The sequence below is a fragment of the Carassius carassius genome, chromosome 11 (genome assembly GCF_963082965.1).
Source record: "Carassius carassius chromosome 11, fCarCar2.1, whole genome shotgun sequence".
NCBI classification, from domain to species: Eukaryota; Metazoa; Chordata; class Actinopteri; order Cypriniformes; family Cyprinidae; genus Carassius; species Carassius carassius.
The window spans coordinates 16,775,021-16,780,923 of NC_081765.1; the positions used below are offsets into that span (position 1 = coordinate 16,775,021).

At 37.6% G+C, this 5,903-nt stretch overlaps 1 long non-coding RNA gene across 1 annotated transcript; it reads right to left on the bottom strand.

Moving 5' to 3' along the window:
* Positions 1-1,530: 1,530 nt before the first annotated feature.
* Positions 1,531-3,042, bottom strand: LOC132152434 (uncharacterized). Its single transcript, XR_009436507.1, has 3 exons — positions 2,956-3,042; positions 2,487-2,595; positions 1,531-1,759 (listed from the first exon to the last, which is right to left on the bottom strand). It is a non-coding gene; the product is annotated as an uncharacterized LOC132152434 (long non-coding RNA).
* Positions 3,043-5,903: the final 2,861 nt, after the last annotated feature.

Below are 5,903 nucleotides of genomic sequence, written 5' to 3' on the forward strand. Positions count from 1 at the left end.
TTTATGTGTCAAAATAAAAACCTCATGAACACAGATATACAAGACACAGCTGAAGGAGAAAAGGAAAGAGTTCTGTTCTGTGAGACATGAATCCATAAGAGACTATGAGACTGGCTTCTTTAAGCTGGAAGGTACAACAGTGCCCTCCTCTGAGAAAAGCAAGACAAGTACTGTAGAAAGTAAAGGGTCATTCTTCCAATAATTAATATTGTCATCATTTACTTAATTTACGAACCCATACCAACTTTTTTTTTTTTCTGTGAAATACAACAGATGTTAGGAAGAATGGGAACTGACAGCCTCAGTCGCCATTCACTTTCATTGCATGTTTTTTCCACAGAATAAATGTGAATTGTAAGTCACGTTACCTTGTTTTGAATTCCACAGTAGAAAGAAAATCATAGGCTACATGTTTGGCACGACATGGAGGTTAATAAAAGATGACAGAACCTTCATTTTTGGGTGAATGATTCCTATTAATAGGGCTAGTGGTAAACACAAAGCAATATAAACAGCCCAACTATGTAAAGAGCCCTCTGGTGTTTGTAATGACAAACGTGTAAAGGTGAAACAACAGAAACAATAAAGAATAGCAGTGAACGCAAACAGACCTCAATGATAGTGTTAGTTATTTTAAAGGGAAATAGACTTGTACTTACAGTCGTGCTGGATTTCCTTGGTCACTAATTTTGGGGTCTTAATTTTCTCCATTAAATAGTTTTTTTCTTGGCTTTATAGGAAAATACACTCTCAACGCATTAATCAGTATTAAATGAATGTAAATTTATGGAATCCCGTTGCCTTTTATAGAGGAACTCCGAGGTTTTGCAAATATAGATGAAAGCTGAGGGAATCTGAAGGCCGGCGTTGTTTAAACAGCCACTTTTATTTTAGCGTCATTGGAGATTTTGGTGAATAATCACCCATAAAGGCCAGAATATGAGAAATGACAGTAATATGAGAGGCACTCAGGAACAAAGGAGCAGCGGCGCGAGGCAGAACTATTCCCGGATCCGCGGGCCGCTCCTTTACCGGCAGCGAAAACCCGCCGCAGACACATATCATCTCCTCTCATCTCTGAGTGACGAGAAACGACTGGTTTCAGGTGTCTAATGAGCTGTGGTCAGTTCGCATTGTGCCATTTCTCAAAAAAAGAAAAAAGAAAGAGGAGGTATATTAATTGGGGTGTTTAGTGACCGTCTCACCGCAATAATACAAAATGTTGAACAGATGTTTTTGTTCGTCCTTACAGAATACTTCCTTAGATTATACATTTGTTGCACCATTTTTCCTTTTCTGATATAAATGTAATAATAATTTTAGTGATTTATTACAAGACTTGTAAGACAGAGCTGTACTCGTCTCATATCTTAAGTTTGAATAGTCAGTCATGGCTAAAGTTGATCTAAAATGTATAAAAATTCATGCCCAGGGGGCCTAACGCAACCATAACTTTGGAACCAGAGTTTACTTTGACCTCAATAAGATCACATCCAAGAACAACAATGACTCAAAGAGAAAGGAAATGAGTTTAACATATACAATAAAGGTTTCAATAGCAATGTACAATGATATCTTCAGCTACATAAGAGCAGAATATATCTTTCCCCACAAGACATGGGCGAACGGCTGAAATACCACAAGGAAACGGTCTTTCAGATGTCCTTCCCTCCAGCGACAACAGCGATTCTCACTTCAGCCAGATGCCTTTGTCCCCGACGTCTTCATTATAGCCTTCAGCGTATTTCTTTCCTGGGAGCTAGATTTTCATGTCACACGTTTGGTTCTTTAAAGCCCCGGTGTGCAATGGCAACATTTTACCATGACCTTTAAAGAAATCCACTGAAAATAAAATATAGTAAAAGACTAGACATGTAATCTATATTCATGAGCTCCACTTCCACATGTTCTCTCAGCTGAGGTAAAGCTCCATGTTTTAGTGCAAGGACTGACAAGGTGGTGATGAGATGAGCAGATGAAAAATCTCATCGCTCCTCAAGATCAATATAACAGCAACAGTAATCATTAATGGCCATACAAAGCTCTTCTGTCACCCACTTCAGAAGTCATTCTGTCTCCTGATTTTGTAATGCCACTGACATCACTGAATGTCCTCAGGTGACACTCCTGCTTTTCAAAAACACTCAATCATTATGCAGGCACTTGTTGGGACATTGTTTGGGCTCCTGGACACACAATAACTTGTACACAATAACTCTGACAAAAACATAATTTAAGGTGGATCAATCATCACTGAGACACCTAGAGCATCACTGCTCCATTTATTATAATAAATGAAGTTAATACCACCTGCCACTACTGATAAAATAAGAAGAATAGCTAAAAGAGTTAGCTATAGCTATATGTCAGACATAGTTGCACATGGCCAAAATTAGGTCTTAAGCACATGCATCCCATTACATGAGGATTGTGATCAGTCTTTACATTTAGTAGCACAGTTTCAGTGGAGGGCACATACCACATACCGATTTGAAAGCATAGTAGGCAGCATCAAACTCATGAGCACCGACTGTGACTTCTGGAAGATATCTGGGGATGCAGGTCATGTTGGCTACTCTTTGTTTGTCCTCCACCCTAATGAATAGAGGAAAAAGAGAAAAGGCACATTTGCTTTTATTTTTCTTTGAACCACTAGATGGCACAAAAACTTTACCACAGAACCTTTAAATGTCTGCTTTTCACTGTACACATGCTCATTTTTCTGAAGGTACAGACAGCAATGCAAAGTTTGTTTCTGCACTGATTTTATCTAATATTCAAGGGAGGGGGGGTTATGTTCAGAGTACTTAGGACTAAAGCAAGTATGGATGATGTCAAGAAAATGTATTCATGTGGCCAACCAGAACTAAATGACAGATAATAATTCCAGCTAGCCCAAGGTACAGTCTACAGAAGTAAATAAAATAGTCAAATGTAAATAAATCAAGCTCTCACAGCATTCACATATGGTGGAAAGTGACGTCATCTTGCTCCAGCCAAGGACCCTTCTCAAACTTGAGGTACTCTATATCCTCCACAACCTGAAAAGTATGGGTGAACTATCCCTTTTAACTCCTGAAACATTGGTGTATTTTTGAAGCACTGCTGTCTCTTTGTATACGATATGAAGATAGTTTTCTCAAAATAAGTTAAAATGCTCATGAAGTGAGTCAGAGCAGTTCTAGAGATTATGTTTATGTGTTCATGTTCTCATTGAGGCAGCAGAGGTTGAAAACACTGCTAGCATCAGTAGGCTTGTGTAGTAAATGAAACTGCATGTCTGCGTCATTAATTTCCACGAGGGGCGAACTGGGAAAAAATGTATAAACGTAGGCCAGGAAATCTCACACTCATACTCCCACAACATATTCTGAAACATTGACAACCCTATTTTTTGTATGGACTTCACATAAAACGTTTTTTAATATGTTTTTTAATTGTTTTTTTTTAATGTTTTTTAAATAGATTGGGGACATGCAAAATAATTAAAAGTTCTCTCCTGAACTGCACATTCACTTCCATTTTTCTTTTCATTCTCTTCATTTTGCCCTGATATCTATTCCTCTCATGACTTTAATACTCAAGATTTAACAAAACTATACTTTCTTAATTGCCTACATGTCAAAATTAGTACATCACTACAATATCTTTATATAAAAATCCTAATACTTAACATGAGTCATGTTTTTACCTAAAAATGTACCATGTTTATGTAACCAATTTTTTATTTTTGGCAAATTAATTACCATTTGTCTTTATTTTTACTACAAATTCCATGGTTAAACTATGGTTAGTGTAGCAAAAACCATGGTTAATTTGTGGTAACCATGGCATACCATACATTCGTTTTTGTAAGAATTGTGTTGCTGTCTGCCCTATAGCTTCCCTTAAACATATTATAAAATATGAATATTTTTCTGCTAAATTATTACTGTAACATTACAATAGATAATGATGTCCTTTTAAAGTATTTTGAGTAATGGTGAACAGTGGGCTGCTGCTGCTTATCTAAGTAAACAAAGGCAAAACTACAATAGCATATTTACATCTGAAACTGACCTGGACTCGAAACCCTGAACAGTAGTTTTGCTTTTCTGCTCCACCTGTGCGCTTTCACAGTGCACTCCGTTCTCTCTCTCTCTCTCTCTCGCATTGATTACTCTGAGTCTAATACAACAATTATATTAAAATAGCGGGTCAAATCAGCTGCCAGTCCACCGGGAATTGTCCTGGTTCTCCTGATGTCCACTCCGTGCCTGATTTCCACAGACACGCAGAACGTGCAGGATTCATATATTATCTTTTTGCGCTTAATATTCACAGACACTAGTCCACAGGGCCGTGCAGAGACCTTTGTAGGGGCAGGTGCTAAAAGTATAAAAGGGGCACATGGAACAAGGCTTTAAATAGCGCGGTTCAAAATAGCAATACAGCAATATATTGTGATGCATTCCTTGTCAATTCGCGTATCGATATGGATGATTATGTATTGATACGGCAGCAAATGTTGTGATGCAGTTTTGAAAAAGAAACAGATTAGATACAGAATAACTCTGGGATTAGAAACTGAAATGTCTTAAATTGTCCCAACCTGATGGCTTTTTCTTCTCTGTTCTACAGAATAATTAAGAACAGCGGTTATATTAAAAACTATAGAAAACGCTTGTGCCTCTACATTTTCCTCTTTCTCACCAGCCTCTGTCTCCTGGCTTGCTGTTCCCTGCTCTCTTTCTGTCACTTGTGCCTCTACATTTCCCTCTTTTTCTTCCTCCATCTCCATCTCCTCATTTGATCTATTACTTTCCACTCTCTGTCCATCTAGGAACAAGGCTCAATTTACTAAGTCATGCTACGAAAGCACTGTATAACTGATATAGGCTTATGTTTTATTTATTTTTCCTTTTTATTCAAAACAATTCGAAACGTGCTTAATATATCCGGAAATATCTCGATTCTCAAACGTGTAAGTAAACGCGTTTTGCACCTTTATAGATTGTTATTTGATCAATATATGGAAAAGTAGTGTAATCTATTAACTACACATAATACCCCGACTTTGTACTTAAGTGCCATATCATGCCATAAAATATTTTCAATATGACTGAATTTGCATTTAATGTAAATTTTAATAACAATATTGTTAATTACTTATTTTAACACTTTCATTTTACAGAAAGTAAAGAAAATGTACATTATCAAAGAACATTTTCATTCAGTCTAGCCAGAGTTCAGGCACTCTCAAAAACTCCCATTAAAATCACTGAAGCACTTTACATTACATTATGCACATCTGCACTTTTGTTGTTTCTGATGAGAGAATTTGCTAAATAATTCAGTCAGCGAGCAAGTGAACAAAACACCGCGTTTCAGTGATGACTCTTCTGCATGTCTCCGATTGGCCATTGCATTCATAAGCGCAACAGAATCGTTTCTGATTGGTTATCATGAAGCGTTATACGAACGCGTCTGTCTCTGGCTCAGCGCCAGCCAGCGAACACAGATTTGAATTTAGCATTGAATTTAGAAGCTGCATTTAATTAGATTTAATTAGATTTCACTTGGCTCAGAAATCTTTGAATGGGCATGACGCCTCTGCCCTCGATGCCTGTGAAACGATTCTCCCTCAAACAGCACGCTAACGTTACTTCTACACTACAGGCTACACACCGCAATATAAACAACATATCTGCATGTTCTCGCATCGCGTCGTTCTTGTAAAATAATAATAAGTAAATAAATATCAAAATCACTTCGCTGAGAATGAAACACCACTTACCAGCTGCCGCGGTGTTGAAAATATCCTCTGGCAATTAAAAAATGCGCAGCGGCGTGACGAATCTTCCCAGTCGGATGAGGTCATTGTCGTCAGGTGAAAGGTCATCATGTGGGTCATCTTATTGACG